Source organism: Lepidochelys olivacea (assembly GCF_965140295.1).
Source record: "Lepidochelys olivacea isolate rLepOli2 genome assembly, chromosome: 1".
Classification (NCBI taxonomy): Eukaryota; Metazoa; Chordata; order Testudines; family Cheloniidae; genus Lepidochelys; species Lepidochelys olivacea.
The window spans coordinates 14,911,366-14,929,635 of record NC_140411.1 but is presented as its reverse complement, the minus strand read 5'-3'; the positions used below and the strand labels follow the sequence as shown (position 1 = coordinate 14,929,635).

General features: G+C 45.3%; 1 protein-coding gene across 3 annotated transcripts in view; it reads right to left on the bottom strand.

Moving 5' to 3' along the window:
* Positions 1 to 18,270, bottom strand: part of GDPD5 (glycerophosphodiester phosphodiesterase domain containing 5) — a 339,945-nt gene that overhangs the window by 259,334 nt on the left and 62,341 nt on the right. The gene's annotated exons all lie outside the window — the stretch shown is intronic.

The window sequence follows — 18,270 nt, the reverse complement described above, 5'->3', positions numbered from 1 at the left end:
CAATTCACTCCACGGATGTGCATCCTAGCATGGTTTGGTTCACCCTGGAACCAAAGCCAGCTGTTCCATTACTATCATGGAAGCTAAATAAGAACCCTGGGGGCATTCATACTGCATTGCATAGCTCCCTTACGCTAAACTAGGATGTGCTATTGTTTTATCACCTATTTCTCTCTGAAGGGGCTCATTTCATTTGGGCACGAGTGTCATTAAAAGAGCAACAATATGATGGGCTGTTTTTAGAGAGGTTCTGCTCAGCCACTGACATGGATATCAGTCACTTTGTACAGCACATTCTGGGCTTTTAAAATCTAAATATAACCTGGATGTTTACTCCTGTGGATAGAAGTCTCATGCGGCTGTTAGCGAGTTGCTGTGACTATGCCTTTCATGTGGGAGCCATACTTCAAAGAGCAAATATAGCATCACATCACCTGTTTGCCCGATTCCAAGCTCAGTTTTATCAGGGCAAAAGAAAGGGATGCCCGTGCAGTTGATTTGAATTTACGTTTGCAAAAATGAGATCAGAATGTGGCCATAGGTATACAAGTTCAATGTAGTGTTACAATCCCATGGTTAGTTACAAGAAGGCTGGGGGCGGAGCAGGGTAGAGAGAATGCTATAGTTCAACAATAAATAACTTTGTTGTGTTGTACCTGTATGTCCTGTAGCATATACTTACATCCCTATGCCTATCTTATGGCATTATGGAACAATTGTAGCTGCTCTGTAGCTCAGGTTGGAGACAACTTTCCCATTATAGGCTGATTCAGCAAGAGACTTAAGTGCATGCCTAGCCCCGCTGGCTTCAAGGGGACACCGCATGTACCTAATTACTTTGCTGGATCATGGCCTACTAGACGAGACACAGAACCTGCCTCCTGCCTTTACAAAAGGCCAAGAAGATATTCCAGGGCTTTTCTCTCTCTTTGTTTTGCCTAGTCTGTCTATGTCACCTAAAACCAATCTTTGATCTCAAGTACTTAGAGGAACCGTGTGTTTGTTTCCCAGTAGTGTTCTGAAAACACACATTGTCAGAAACCGCCCCACTCCCCCCACCCACAAGCTTAGAGTGCTTGGAGAGCGTATTTTGCATAAGAGAAGATGCTTGACTACTTAATTTTAGAGGGATGAAAACAATAAGGTTTCTATAGGAGCAAAACAAACTTCTCTATCCTTTCTACCGGTTTTTATGAATCTCCATATAGAATTCTACAGCTAGGATAGGATTATTATTCAATTCTGCAAGTCCTTCCCCATAAATTATCCCCTAATTCAGCATTGTGGGGAGGGATAGCTCAGTGGTTTGAGCATTGGCCTGCTATACCCAGGGTTGTGAGTTCAATTCTTGAGGGGGCCATTTGGGATCTGGGGCAAAAATTGGGGATTGGTTCTGCTTTGAGCAGGGGGTTGGACTAGATGACCTCCTGAGGTCCCTTCCAACCCTGATATTCTGTGATCTACGATCTAATTTCAGAAGACTAAACTGTGATACTGTGCTTAGTCAGGTTAATGAAAGGCTCATTGGTGACACTGAATCAGACAGGAAATTGTGTCTTATTTTGACTCTCACACAGGAAGCAACAACAAAATGCTGTTAGACATTAAAAAAACCCAAACCCCACACCCAATAATGCCATTACCACAAAGAGTAAGGAGCCTGTGGTGTGATCAGGGGATTTCTGGAGAACTCTACCAAAAAATTTTGCTGTGTGCCAACTGCAACCCAAAAGGCACAATATTATGTAAATTGCTTGGACTGGCCATAAAAGTTTCAACTAACAGCACTGGAAATTAAGCCTGAATTAAAGTGACACTGTCATATCAAATCTGGCCTAGCACTTTATTCCAAAATTTGATGCCAGTAGAAGCATTTCCAGGATACTTTCTTAAAAACCATTAAGACAGGGTTTTGTTTTCTTAATCACTCCCCCCAACAAGATTTACAGTACCACCATTGAGACGCTCCTGTACGTCACACGCTGCAAAGAAAAGTTTACTAGTTACAAGTGAAACAGACTACTTCTTAGCAACACAATGAAAACGGCCTAAATAGCATAGGTAGTGAAAGGGCAAAAAGATAAGATGTTCAGTCAGTAAGAGGATATTTGTAACATAGTAGGTATTTGTGGACTGCATTACAAAAATCTGAGACTTAAGGTGGGGGAGGTAATATCTTTTATTGGACCAACTTCTGTTCAAGAGACAAGCTTTCGAGCTACACGGAGCTCTTCTTCAGATCTCTCACCGACAGAAGTTGGTCCAATAAAAGATATTACCTCACCCACCTTGTCTCCCTAATATCCTGGGACTAGCAGGGCTACAGCACCACTGCGTATGATTAAAAATCTGGGTTGTTATAAAGCCCTGTGTTAGAGAGCTTATTCCTTCACTCTCCCACTTCCCTGGTCCTTCTCGCATGAACAGAGAGCAACAATACCCGAAGTCCGAAGGTGCAAACAATTCGATTTTTATTGGGGTGAACTTCCAGCAAGCTTAAATACAAGTTCCTTTTTCCTTATTTTCAAATCCCAACTTACTTCCTGTTTGCCCCTAATTTATATAGTATTATTCTTAGCTATACCTTAACCAGTCATTCTACTGAAATTTAACTAACCATTCCTAACATATTGTAACATGATTAGCTAACCAATTATATCCCACCACCTTAATTAGCTTACACCCAGCAAAATTAGACAGCAGACAGAAACAATCACAGAACCAGACAGAGATTATACAGACAAACAATAGCAAAGTGGGAACTATAATGACAAAACAATACAGAAGTGAGGATTTCACATCCCAACTATTGATAAGTGAGTTCTTGCCAGACAGGATGCTATCAAACTAAGTTTCCTTTTACATTTTCTAGGCACTTCCCTTTCTCTGGAGGTGATAGGAATACAATCCTGTCCTGATAGTGCCTGACAGCCCAATAGCACCTTATTTCAATGTGACTAGTTTGGAATGTGAGGATGTGACTGTTCGCTTCCCAGCTTATGGCTGCCTCTGCTGCTTAGCCAAAGGCCTTAGCCTAAGAACAGGGCCTCAAACTGCCACAGTAAGAGAAGGCCCTTACACCAGCAGACAGTGATTTTGATTCTTTTATACCTCCAGAACTAGCCAAGTGATAAGAACACCCCTAAATTCTTAAAGTACAGGCCTTTGCAGACAGGCCTGAATATCTATATCCTAACACCCTGGGCACGTCACCTCCAGATTACAGACCAAGAATTTGAAGCTACCAAATAAAGAGACTGCTTCCAGAGACTCCATCTCAGGTTTGCACAGTGTTTAGTGCATGCTGGGAGAAAGCTCTGGGAGTTGAGAAAGTGCTGTGTGAATATGCATCCAGGGCAGGTGCAATCAACAGGGTTCAGTTATGTACCGTATTGTTGACATAGGTTTGGGCAGCTGACCTGTCCAAAAATAATGGTGCAATTGACTGGTCAGACTTTGGTCAAAAATGGTCAAATATTTTAACACATTGATTTTTTAGAACAGTAACAAAAAAGGAGAAAGACTTTATGGTTTTCACTTGGCCTAGCCCTAAAAAGATACTTATGCCTAATTACAAAAACAAAGTTACTTAACAGAGTTATTTTAAACTCAGAAAAATGTGAAACACAATGAAGTGAAGTTTTTTTAAAAAATGGAAAGAATGATCTTTTTAGCAATATTAGGTTCGCATTTCCATGTCAATGCTATTCATGACTGAACAGTTACAAAAACGAAAAGAAAAATGAAGTTAAACAGAAATAAAACAAACAGCAACTATAAAAGAAAAGTCATTTTAAAATTCATTATGCTAGGTAGGCAGTGGGCCACATCTTTGGGCATCTTCATGGCCCCATGTTCCAATCAAAAAGCTAGCTCCCATCCACATCAGGGCATTCTTGCTGGAATATTTGACAGTGGTAGACTAGGCAGTCAATGGACTGGCTTGCCAAGCCTATTGTCAAGTATTAATTCCTGAATTGGAGGAGCTCCCATTACCTAGGAATACACCTGCACAAAGAGCTCATTCAGATTTGCTCTGAACTCATACAGAAAGTGCCCGTAAAAACTGGTGCGGGGAGTGCAGGAGGCCAGATTTACCAGGCTACTCCACCCAGCTCAGAGATCATCACTTTTGACTGCCTGCTCCACAAATTTCAGAGTAACAGCCGTGTTAGTCTGTATTCGCAAAAAGAAAAGGAGTACTTGTGGCACCTTAGAGACTAACCAATTTATTTGAGCATGAGCTTTCGTGAGCTACAGCTCACTTCATCGGATGCATACTGTGGAAACTGCAGCAGACTTTATATACACACAGAGAATATGAAACAATACCTCCTCCCACCCCACTGTCCTGCTGGTAATAGCTTATCTAAAGTGATCAGGTTGGGCCATTTCCAGCACAAATCCAGGTTTTCTCACCCTCCACCCCCCCCCCCCACAAATTCACTCTCCTGCTGGTGATAGCCCATCCAAAGTGATAACTCTTTACACAATGTGCATGATAATCAAGTTGGGCTATTTCCTGCACAAATCCAGGTTTTCTCACATCCCCCCACCCCCATACACACACAAACTCACTCTCCTGCTGGTAATAGCTCATCCAAACTGACCACTCTCCAAGTTTAAATCCAAGTTAAACCAGAACATCTGGGGGGGGTAGGAAAAAACAAGAGGAAATAGGCTACCTTGCATAATGACTTAGCCACTCCCAGTCTCTATTTAAGCCTAAATTAATAGTATCCAATTTGCAAATGAATTCCAATTCAGTTTCTCCTCGCTGGAGTCTGGATTTGAAGTTTTTTTGTTTTAAGATAGCGACCTTCCCTATGATCCCACTGAGACTTACCAAAAGCAACTACAGCATTTGCTCAAGAAACTTCCTGAAAAAGCACAAGATCAAATCCGCACAGACACACCCCTGGAACCCCGACCTGGGATACTACCCAAGATCCATAAACCTGGAAATCCTGGGCGCCCCATCATCTCAGGCATTGGCACCCTGACAGCAGGATTGTCTGGCTATGTAGACTCCCTCCTCAGACCCTACGCTACCAGCACTCCCAGCTACCTTCGAGACACCACTGACTTCCTGAGGAAACTTCAATCCATCGGTGATCTTCCTGATAACACCATCCTGGCCACTATGGATGTAGAAGCCCTCTATACCAACATTCCACACAAAGATGGACTACAAGCCGTCAAGAACACTATCCCCGATAATGTCACGGCTAACCTGGTGGCTGAACTTTGTGACTTTTTCCTTACCCATAACTATTTCACATTTGGGGACAATGTATACCTTCAGATCAGCGGCACTGCTATGGGTACCCACATGGCCCCACAGTATGCCAACATTTTTATGGCTGATTTAGAACAACGCTTCCTCAGCTCTCGTCCCCTAAAGCCCCTACTCTACTTGCGCTATATTGATGACATCTTCATCATCTGGACCCATGGAAAAGAAGCCCTTGAGGAATTCCACCATGATTTCAACAATTTCCATCCCACCACCAACCTCAGCCTGGTCCAGTCCACACAAGAGATCCACTTCCTGGACACTACAGTGCTAATAAACAATGGTCACATAAACACCACCCTATACCGGAAACCTACTGACCGCTATTCCTACCTGCATGCCTCCAGCTTTCACCCTGACCACACCACACGATGCATCGTCTACAGCCAAGCTCTGCGATACAACCGCATTTGCTCCAACCCCTCAGACAGAGACAAACACCTACAAGATCTCTGTCAAGCTTTCTTACAACTACAATACCCACCTGCAGAAGTAAAGAAACAGATTGATAGAGCCAGAAGAGTTCCCAGAAGTTACCTACTACAGGACAGGCCTAACAAAGAAAATAACAGACCACCACTAGCCGTCACCTTCAGCCCCCAACTAAAACCCCTCCAACGCATTATTAAGGATCTACAACCTATCCTAAAGGATGACCCAACACTCTCACAAATCTTGGGAGACAGGCCAGTCCTTGCCTACAGACAGCCCCGCAACCTGAAGCAAATACTCACCAACAACCACATACCACACAACAGAACCACTAACCCAGGAACTTATCCTTGCAACAAAGCCCGTTGCCAATTGTGCCCACATATCTATTCAGGGGACACCATCACAGGGCCTAATAACATCAGCCACACTATCAGAGGCTCGTTCACCTGCACATCCACCAATGTGATATATGCCATCATGTGCCAGCAATGCCCCTCTGCCATGTACATTGGTCAAACTGGACAGTCTTTACGTAAAAGAATAAATGGACACAAATCAGATGTCAAGAATTATAACATTCATAAACCAGTCGGAGAACACTTCAATCTCTCTGGTCACGCAATCACAGACATGAAGGTCGCTATCTTAAAACAAAAAAACTTCAAATCCAGACTCCAGCGAGAAACTGCTGAATTGGAATTCATTTGCAAATTGGATACTATTAATTTAGGCTTAAATAGAGACTGGGAGTGGCTAAGTCATGATGCAAGGTAGCCTATTTCCTCTTGTTTTTTCCTACGCCCCCCCCCCCCCAGATGTTCTGGTTTAACTTGGATTTAAACTTGGAGAGTGGTCAGTTTGGATGAGCTATTACCAGCAGGAGAGTGAGTTTGTGTGTGTATGGGGGTGGGGGGGATGTGAGAAAACCTGGATTTGTGCAGGAAATAGCCCAACTTGATTATCATGCACATTGTGTAAAGAGTTGTCACTTTGGATGGGCTATCACCAGCAGGAGAGTGAATTTGTGGGGGGTGGGGGGGTGGGGGGTGAGAAAACCTGGATTTGTGCTGGAAATGGCCCAACCTGATGATCACTTTAGATAAGCTATTACCAGCAGGACAGTGGGGTGGGAGGAGGTATTGTTTCATATTCTCTGTGTGTATATAAAGTCTGCTGCAGTTTCCACGGTATGCATCCGATGAAGTGAGCTGTAGCTCACGAAAGCTCATGCTCAAATAAATTGGTTAGTCTCTAAGGTGCCACAAGTGCTTCACAAATGGCATAGCCATTTCTAACAACCAGCGGGGGAACTGGAACACACTCTGGTGAAACTGCTGCAGTGGCTCATGTGATGGTGACCCTGTATGATATGCCTGACAGATTGCAATTTTGATGATAAACTTCTTGGACATCAGCTGCTTCCAGCTCACTCCTTGTGAGCAGTGGTAATTAGAATGGAGCTACTGAACATAAGAATGGCCATACTGGGTCCATCTAGCCCAGTATCCTGTCTTCCGACAGTGGCCAATGCCAGGTGCCCCAGAGGAAATGAACAGAACAGGTAATCATCAAGTGATCCATTTCCTATCACCCATTCCAAGCTTCTGGTCGAGGTCACTCAGAACAGGCGTTAAGATTTCAAATTGCAAAATCATTTTAATAACAGATGGTTACAGACTTTGCAATTTTCGTACAGACCTAAACTTTGCTCGGTGTTAAAGCAGCTAAGTTTGGCATCTAACAAAAAGCATCTGTCTTCACTGCAGACTATTTAAACACCACATTTCAGCTATCAAACTTCAGCTGTTTCTGAGCAAAGTGCCATGAGAAATTTTTTACGACAGAAAAGGTAACGTTTCCCTCTTTACAAAACTCGAAAGGCTGATGGGATGGTTTAAGCTAGAGCTAGACCAAAGAATTGATGGAATACTTATCGGAATATGCTGATTCATCAAAATCTAAAAGTTTCGCAGGCGTGCACTGATTTTGACTTAATTTGATGGAAAAAATTTGAAACGGTTCAGAACTAGCACAAGGCAATTCATTTTTACTGTACAGTTTTTCAACTTTATCCAGAAAAACATATTACGACATCAAAACAAAATGTTTTTGTTAAGGTGGTTTCAATGTTTCTGAATTGAAAAACATTTGGAATTTATGTTCCACAGAATATCTTGTAATTTTTACTTTTTAATACCAGTTCAGGACGAAATTTCAAAACGTGAGCGTTTCCCCACGGGATGAAAATTCCATTTTCCAGTCAGTTATAGTTTAAACTCAGCTGTTTCATCCATTTACCTGCCACAACACGAGTTTAGACCCTGAAGGTTCCTTTTGCATCTTGCCTGTTGCATCTAAAGTCAGACACCAAATGCAGAGTAAGGGAGAGAGCTTTCTCATCTGTGTTAAACATTAGTCAGCCAGAGAACCTTTGCTTTGTCTACCACTAGAGAAGTTTACTGTATCTCAAGAACTGGTTTAAATAGATTAGGTATTCAGCACGTTTAAAAACCACGTCAATCTCAACTCTTAGGGCATGTCTACACTTATCTCTGGAGCGATCAATCCAGCGGGGGTCGATTTATCGTGTCTAGTGAAAACGTGATAAAATTGACCACCTAGCGCTGTCCCATCGACTCCGGTACTCCACCGGAGCGAGAAGCGTACACAGAGTCGATGGGGGAGCGTCAGCAGTCGATCTACCGCAATGAAGACACCACGGTAAGTAGCTCTAAGTACGTCGACTGCAGCTACGCTATTTTCGTAGCTGAAGTTGTGTGACTTAGACCGACTTAGTTCACCTCCCCCCGTGTAGACCAGGCCTTACACTGTGAACCTAGACATAGACAAGCTGGAATGGTTCAAATAGGCCTGGACTACTTATCTCTTTATGCATCTGTACCCTACTGAAATCTCTCCAAATCCACTGCTTTCAAGATGCTTGTCAAACTATGAATTGAGTCACCAGAGAGCATTACAACCAAAGCAATTTAGAACAGTACTAGTACGGACATGGACCACGCCTATAACCATTCCCACACCATTTCAGCATAACTAGTGTGGACACACTTGAACCAGTTTAAGCACACAGTTTATTCTTTAACGTAGATACAGGCCTTGAGATTAGGACTTGGCAAATAAAAAGCAGTTAGTTCACCTAGCAGGAAAAAGCTGTACAGGTTTACCTCACAAGCCCACACAAAGCTGCATTAGCAATAAATGCTTTGGGCCTAACCCCTCACCTCCTGGGACTGGATAAAGAGACAGTGTCCAAGCAGTATAACATTGCCAAGGCACCCCAAACTGAAATACTTTCAAAAGCAGGAGCCGTTGCTACAGGAGCAATGTTACACATTAACAATTCTGATCAATAAGACACACAGGTGGAGGTTTTCAAAGCAGCGCAGGGCAGTTAACCATTAAAATTAATGGAATACGTAGGGTTACATTCCCCTGCGCTGCTCTGAAGATCTCAACACTGGGATGTCACAGGATGGATGTTGGGGCAGCCAAGAGACACGCTTGCTATACCAATGATCTCCAATTCCAACTGGGTTACACAAGCCGACATTCCCCAAACACAGAATTCAGGGACACATCTTTGGGGGTGCCAAGCAGTCAACTGGGAACTGCAGGTGCTCAGCACCTCTGCAGATCAGGCCCTTCCAGTAAGTGGGGTCATGCTGGCCCCAAAGTTGAAGGGGGACAAGAAGATGTCCTGACCCTGTTGCCCCACCTTGAATTTCCTGCATCTTCCTCCCTCAATTCCTCAGCTCCCATCCTCTCCCCTAAAGCTCTCGCTCCTCACTTTCCCAAGTTTCCCCCACTCCCTGGCTCCCCTTCTGACCCAGCCTCACCCCTTCCCACCAGTACCTCCTCCCCTTAAGCTTTGAGAAGTGACAGAAGATTCCCTGCCACCCCAACATCCTCCACCTGCTCGAAGCCAGAATCTCATGCCCTCCCGCCCCCGCCCCGCCATCTTCTGCCTGCTGGAGGGAAAACGGCCTTTCCTTTACCATTTCCCTAGCTAGCCTGCAGAGCCAGCTTGGTGTGTGCAGCTGAGCAGCTGTCGCTTGGTGTGTGCAGCTGAGCAGGTGACAAGGGAGTTGAGAGAGGGAGAGCGCGCGAGCACACTGGACATTGCTGTCCTCCTACAAGACATCTTATCCCCAATGGCACTGCCATACCCATGCACCTACCCTCAGTTGAGGGGGAATATTCTTCCCCCACTTCCCTGTATATTTATGCCCATATTTATAGGCATCTCACTCTGACACCCAAACGCACTAAAATTAGTGGACACTTGGAAACTTCTGCCTAGATCTTGAGGAAATAATTGACAGGCACAATTGTTAGAAAGTCTGGTCCTGACTTATGACTCAAAGGCGCCAGGCCTCAAAAAAAAAAACAAAAAAACGGCATTTGCAAATGGAGGCCAGAAAGACGAGGAAGGAGTTGACTGACTGACCGTTCTAGGAGCTTGATTGACACACGTGCTACCAAGCCACTGCTCGGCGAACAGAAGGTTGGTAGAAGTTGTAGGTGCTGCTGCCAGTATGGATGTCCCCCTTCCACCACTCAGGCAGCGGGCAGGAGGGTCGATTTTAAGGTCAGAAAGGACCTTTGTGACCATCTGTTCCGACCTGCTGCAGAGCCGGTCAGAAAATTTCAACCAGCCCTTCCTGCAGTGGAAGGAGTTACTCTTCCCTGTGACAGACGTGAAAACTATCAAACCAGGTGGCTTGTGGCCGAATTATTTTTTTTTATATTATTTGTATTAGAGGGCATCTTTTAGAAAGACATCCAGTGTCTCAATTTAAAGACTTCAAGTGATGGAGAGTTTTCCATTTCCTTCCCCCAGATTACTGTAAAAAAGTTAAAGCTGGGGGTGGGGTGGGGGAATCAAGCTATTAATAAGCCACAACTTCTAACTATTGGACCTTGTTACCCTTTAGTCTGCTCAGTTACAGAGCTCTGTTGCACATAGGTACTTATCAGTTATTACCAGCACCTTCTCTTTGATAAGCTATATAGATTGTCTCAGTGTAAGACATGTTGGCAAGTTACAGTAGTTGTGTTTTTAGTTTTGTGCCACCACTTATAGACACCATAGGCACTGTAGGGTTTTGGTTATTTTTTAAAATATTTTATTTAAAGCATCTAATTGTTACAGCAAGAGGTACTATAGAAATTACATACCAAAAAAAGTCAAAGGAGCAGCACCGATTTATAGCAGCTGAGGACCTGGCCTGCACGTTTTAAACTACATAGTTACACAATCACAGGTTTCAGAGTAGCAGCCGTGTTAGTCTGTATCCGCAAAAAGAACAGGAGGACTTGTGGCACCTTAGAGACTAACCAATTTATTTGAGCATGAGCTTTCGTGAGCTACAGCTCACTTCATCGGATGCATAGAATGGAACATATAGTAAGATAAATAGACAGACAGACACACAGATAAGTTGGAAGTTGCCATACAAACTGTTAGAGACTAATTAGTTAAGATGAGCTATTATCAGCAGGAGTAAAAAAAACTTTCGTAATGATAATCAAGATGGCCCATTTAGACAGTTGACAAGAAGGTGTGAGGATACTTAAGGAAATAGATTCAATATGTGTAATGACCCAGCCACTCCCAGTCTCTATTCAAACCCAAGTTAATGGGATCTAGTTTGCATATTAATTCAAGCTCAGCAGTTTCTCTCTGGAGTCTGTTTTTGAAGCTTTTCTGTTGCAAAATTGCCACCCGTAAATCTTTTACTGAGTGGCCAGAGAGGTTGAAGTGTTCTCCCACCAGTTTTTGAATGTTATGATTCCCTATGTCAGATTTGTGTCCATTTATTCTTTTGCGTAGACTGTCCGGTTTGGCCAAACAGACTGCAACACACACACACACACCCCTTACTATATGTTCCATTCTATGCATCCGATGAAGTGAGCTGTAGCTCACAAAAGCTCATGCTCCAATAAATTGGTTAGTTTCTAAGTTACACAATACTTCATCCCCAGAGGCCTGCCTCCTTCAGTGCACAAAATACAGCAGCACCACTTGTGCCCGGGACCTGCTCAGCGACGCGACGAGCGTGGCACACGGACGGAAGATGCTGGAGCGGCGCGTGTGCAGTGCTAATAGACGGTTGAGGGTTTGGGAGCAACAAGCCAAAAACACACTGCAATGAGCGGAGGAAGGATGGGAGGTGGCAGATCCGAATGCAGCCAAATATGAACATTATTTACATTCGGCCTGGGGCGGGGGGGGGGGAACACCACACACCTCACTGACCCCAGGGCTAGCTCCCTGCCCAATTTCAAAGTCCTGGTGCAAACTATGGAGACACTAGGGCACTTAATTCTTCACACTTCATTATGGGAAAAGTGTTAAGCAGCCTAAATAGAGGGGATCACTGCCACTCCCCCAGTAACGTGGACGTGTGTATAAGCTGGTCTCTCTGAGGGGTCGGATAATAAATATTTGATCAAATGTATCGGTATCTGACAGGTCATATTTGCTGGCACAAATTCCATTGATAAGAAGGCATCAACCGTGAAGACCTGGCCTTGGCGCTTGTCTATTGCGGATCAAAGCTTAGGCATATCTACACGACCATGGTAAGTCGACCTATGCTACGCAACTCCAGCTATGTGAATAATGTAGCTGGAGTCGACGTACCTTAGGTCAAGTTACTGCGGTGTCTACACCCCGGGGGGTTGACAGGACAAAATCTCCTGTCGACTTATCTTACTCTTCTCATCGGGGGTAGAGTACAGGGGTCGACTGGAGAGTGATCTGCAGTCCATTTGGCGGGTCTTTACTAGACGCTAAATTGACCGCTGGTGGATCAATCTCAGAGCATCAATCCGCTCTGTAGTGTAGACCTGCCCTTAGAGAAGTTCCTCTGTTGAGCCAGCCAGCCTTTGTCTCTTTCTTCGCCCTTGGGAAGGCTATGTAGGTCACAGCTGTGTTCATGACGGGGAGGAAACATGGTAATGAAAAGACACCAAACAGAGTTAAGGAAATCAGGATTATAGTCCCAGCTCTGCCACAGAACCCTTCTGTGGCAACTCGAGCAGTCCATGCCTCAGTTTCCCATCCATCAAACTAGGACAATGCTTCCCTACCAGCTTCACAGTCATGTTGGAGAGGCTAAGCTCATTCATGTCTGCAAAGTGCTTGGAGAGCCTCCGATCTAAAGTGTTCTAGGAGGGTAAAATATTTTATTAATGAGCAAAGTGTCTATTCATTCACCAGTACCCACGCTGTATGCGGATCAGAAGGGGTCTATCATTGTCCGTCTAAGACAGTGCAGTTCAGTTTGAAGAACAAAGATCATATGCAGCCTAAGAGCTCTCAACCCTCACTTGGGGCACAACCTGGTCACTTGCCTGGGGTCAGGAACAAGCCATGGAGTAGCATTACACATCTTCTATTATGAGATTTTTCTTTTGCTCACCTCTGAAGTATACAGCATAGGCCACTACCAGAGGCAGAATATAGAATTAGATGGACCTGCCGTGGCAGTTTCTGTACCAGAGTTCCCAATGCACAATATTTAATAGGCCATAGTAAAGGTGATGACTTTATTGCCTAGGAGCCAATCAAGTACTCCTTATGGCTTTGGGCAAGTCCCTTACACTCTCTGCCTCAGTTTTGACATCCTTAAGATGGGGAGGGAGGGGTGAAGAGGAGCATTTACTTAACTGTGACGGATGCTGGAGAACTAATCAGAGCACTTTGAAGATGATCTCTGTATATAAATGCCTAGTTTTTAGGGTCACTCAGACTGCATCAATTCACATTATGAATGTTTGGTGCTTAGATACCACAATGGTGCGTGTGCGTATTTCGTCACTTTGACGATGACGTTTTCACGCTCTCTCCTTGTGGGTTCTGGAGTGACTCTGAAGTCCAAAGCGTGACACACATGCTCCTGAGCAGATTGGGCAGACAAAGTCATTGGTGAGCATCTTGGTAGCTATAGCAGTGGTATGTCGCTTTTCTCTGGCAGCTACCAGTTGATTATTTCTGTCCTCTTCAAAGGCTTGGAAAGTTCTGAGTGCTGTGTGTCACCATGCTGATCTATTTAATGCAGACTTCAAGATTATCAGGTTTTATTGCACCAAAGAGTGCGCTGTTCTTGATGCTGTCCTTGTAGCGCTTTCTGCGGCGGCCTTGATTCCGATGTCCTTGTGCCAATTCTCCATAGAAAATTTTTCTGGGGAGTCGATATTTGGGCATCCTAATGCTGTGTCCAACCCAGCGTAGTTGGGCTTTTATCAGCATGGCCTCGATGCTTGTGGCATTTGACTTTTGGAAATCCTCCACATTGGTAGTTTTGTCCTGCCAGTGGATCCCCACAATGGCACACAGAGACCGCATATGGAAGGCCTCTAGCTGTTTGACATGCCATTTGTATGGTGTCCAGGTCACACAGCCGTAGAGAAGAGATGTGAGCACAAAAGCATGATAAATTTTTATTTTTGTGGGATTTCAGGACTGTTATGTAACTTTCCTAATGACTAAGAAGCTTTCTGTATCCTGTTCGTGATCTCTTTGTCAAGAGATCCATCATTGGAAACGTAGCTGCCGAGATAGGGAAAACTGCCAACTTGCTTTAGTTGGATTCCAGTGACGCCTTGCCAGCTGTTATCTTTACCTACTCTTGCATTGAAATCTCCTAGGACGATTAGTGTCACTTTGTGGTGTCGACTTGATGAGAGAGTCGAGATCAGAATAGAACCATTCCTTAGCATTGTCAGGGCTTGTTCAGATGGGCACATATGCACTGATGATGGTAGCAAATCGCGGCGTATTTAGTGGTAACCAGAGTTTCAGGAGTCTTTTGTTAATGCCTATTGGAAATTCTTCAAGACATTGCAAGAGTTTGGTCTTGATGGCAATTCCCACTCCATGGATTCTATCTTCATGTGGTTCTTTTCCCTTCCAAAAGAAGGTGTAACCCCCAACCAGTTCTGTTATAATGCCCTCGTCTGCCAATCTAGTTTCACTGAGCGCTGCAGTGTCGGTGTCATACCAGGCTAGCTCTTTTGAAAGAAGAGCTGTTCTTCTTTCAGATCGAGAAGTATCGTCTTTCTCTATCATAGTCCTAATGTTCCAAGCAGCAATCTTTAGTACTTTTTTAGTTATCTTTGGTTTTCGACCACGTTGAGTACGATCCACCAGCCGCAGTAAGCTGGCCGGATTCAATTTGGGCAGGCAATGTTTGAGGCATCTTTTCTAGCCCCTTCCCTTACAAAGGGAGAGCAGCGCAATCCAAAAAAGGGCTGCTCTGTCACATGGGATGCTGTCAAGCTTCCCCGCTGCCCTTGGGTCAGGGATGGCCGACCAATGTCCCAGGCCGCCTGCGCGCAGGCTTGAGGCTATGACTGCTGGGAATCATCTTCAGCTGTCGCTTTGCCACTCCCCCATCGCCACAGGACTTTTAAAGAGAGATGTGCATTAAATGACACGTGCATGAAGTTGATTAAAATGCGAGAGTCGTTGCATTGGGACAATCCCATTCTCTTGGCTGACGAAGCTTGGTCCAGTGGCACAAAGGCTGTTACAGCTGGAGGCTTCTTTAGCTGCAGTGGATAGCCATGACTTCTGTAGTGCCCCATCATGCCTTTCACCTTCCACAATGCATCGCTACACTGCTTTTCAAGACAGTAGATCAATATATGGTCTCTTTCACTTTGACTACCGGAACGGTCTTCGTATGCTTGGGAGGACAATCCCTAAATTACCGTCAGTTTCCACACTTCTAGTTACCCCCACCTGGTTTAGCCCGCCTGCCGAGGCAGCTTACCAGGGTTTGGCCACTGTCACATACTTACAGCTACTTGGAACCACAGGAGAGAGCTCTCATCACAATGGTGGGTGCCTTGGAAACAGCTTAGATAAAGCAACTCTACATTCTTCCAGAAAGGCTGACTTCTTTGAAAACATTTGAAGCACACACTTCCGTCCCCACTGATTTGCCCAGTATGTTCCCCAACTCCCAAGTTGGAATGGAAAATGGGACAAATTCTGCCCTTAGTCATACCCCAGACGCCCCCAGTCAAGTTGCAAGGCTGTGACTCAAGGCAGGATTTAGCCCATCCTGTCTGAACTGCTACCAGAAAGGCTGCTAGCAGTGTGCAGAACAGCTGGTGGGAATTGATCTGTTAAATTATACTGAACAATTTGTTACCATCGGTCTGTTCTTGGAAAGGGCACTAGGAATTGAGAGATTATTTTGGTTTGCCTGCACAACATTGCTGCAAGTGGTGTTGGTTTTAAAACGCCATTACTTGTATATGTAGTTTTAAAAGGTATCAACAGACCAGTGCATGCATGGGTGGAGAGCTACTGGCTACCTGCACAGATAAATGTCTCCTTTGTGCTGAACATTGTGTGGCAAGATATGCTTTCGTCTTCACTGCAACTGGCCGCAATTTCAAGAGAGATTAAAAGAAATGTAAAAATCAAAACATCCACATGGACAGTTTTAATGTCAAATGAACAGACTGGGGGGAAGGGGCACCACACAGGGAAGGGAAGGAGTTTAATTTTTTTTTTTTTTTTTTGGTAAAAACTAATAAATAAATAAATAGATAATTCGCTGACCAATTCAACTTAAGACATGTGTACACACCACTCGTGGGAGAATTCTGCACTACTGCGTGCATGCAGAAAATGTTCTCCCTGCAGAATTTCTTTGCTTCCTTGCAGAAAATGACAGGGAAGCAAAGGAGGGGCACACGTGGGGACAACCAAGGGTGCAGTTCGGGAGGGGCACTGCCCCCCTCAAAACAGAGGAAGGCATGGGGAGGCACCCAGGGTTACGAGCCACTGCCTCCCCCCCCTACCTCATTTCTGGGAGCACAGAGCTGCCCAGCTGAAAGAGGCTGTGGCTCGGCCCTGCTGGTGCCATAGCTGGATGCCGCTCCCTGAGGCCTAGTGCCAATCCTGCTCCCCTTCTGCGTGCTGGGAGCCTTCCTGTTTTCTGTGCAACAGTGAGTGCCCATAGTGCGGCTGGGTAAGGGATGGGGGAGAAAGGAGGCAAAGGGATGGGGTGGGCAGAAGAGGTAGTAGGGAAGGAAAGGGAGTAGATGGGGGGGAGGAGGAGAACATGGGAATGAGGGGCGAGAATCACAGGGGGGAAGCAGGAGCCCAGCATGCAGCATCCCCTTGACAGCAGCTGGGGCTCCCCCGTTAAGCAGGCCCATCGAACCCTCACTCCACTGCGTCTCGCACTTCACCGTCACTCAGCAGAGCGAACAAGCCCTTGAATAGACTCCTCAAGACGGTCCCTCCAGGTCATGGGGAGGCCAAATGGTGGAACAATTTGATGACCTTGCCAGGCTGCTGCCCAAGCGCTGAGACAAAAGTTCCTCTGGGCAACGTCCACCAACTCCTCCTTGGAGCAGCAGGCACAGTCTTGGGTGCTCTGCTGGGGGCTCCTCACCAGATCCCTCTTTTTGAGCCTGCAACATGCACTCTTGTCACTTTTCTCATTCTTGTCCCTGCAAGCAGTTGGATTTCTGGGTTCTGTGCCCTCCCCCCGCCCCCACCCATCAGTCAGGCCTTCAGCCTGCTCTGCCCCTCTGGAGCTGATCAGACCAGATCTGCATTTCTGGGAAACGCCACCAGTCACCGTGGGGGTGACCTTTGCTCTTCTCCTCTCCAGGAGGTTTTGCGCAAGGGGGAGAAAGTTCCAGGAAGTGGTTAATCGCAGACACACTAAACACAGGAAACACCCACATAGGCCACCACCAAGGCTTTCAAAGCAGCATTGTGTATGTTTTCACAGCAGCACAGGTCTGCCAGTTCAGGAGACAGGGGCCCCTGTGCGCCCCACTCCCAGCTACGAGTACTAACAGATTCACTGGCCAATGCAGAGAAATTATTTCTCTCCCCATTCTCAAAGGTTGGGCCAGCCACACGGAGAAAAGCCTTCTCATCTCCTTCTGCCCAACCTACATCCTGGCTGCATAACACTGTTTTAACCTGGACTCAGACATCTAACCGCAGTAAGCCTCTACTAGAAACAAGTTGTGTTAACAGCTGGAGTGTCGGGAGGAATTGAGGTGCTACATTCTAATCAGTTTGGACCAGCACAATGAAGCTTTATACACACACTTATGCATTGTAAAATACAGTCTGTGGAGAGGAATATTTTAAGTCAATTAACAGCTTCTCTCCATTGGTCATGAATCCATGCAGACAAGAAGCAGTAACTCGAGAGGACTTGCTTAAAACTCCACCTCCAGGAGCCACGACTAGACCCCAGTTCCATGACACACGAGCCTCGGCCACTTGAGCTAAACATCTCTGCCAGCTGGAAGCGGAAGCAGCAGTGTTCTGTTAACCCCAAGTGCCCAGAAATCATAACTGGGCTTCAAAAGGTGAAATTTAAAAACAACAATAAATAATAGAAGTGTTGGTTCCTTTTCTTTTCCTTCTGGTTTCTGAGCCTACGGGGCATGCCTAGTTCATGGTTTCAGGCTTTTCTCTACAATGATTAGCGCCAGAAACATTGTTTTCATTAGGAAGCCAA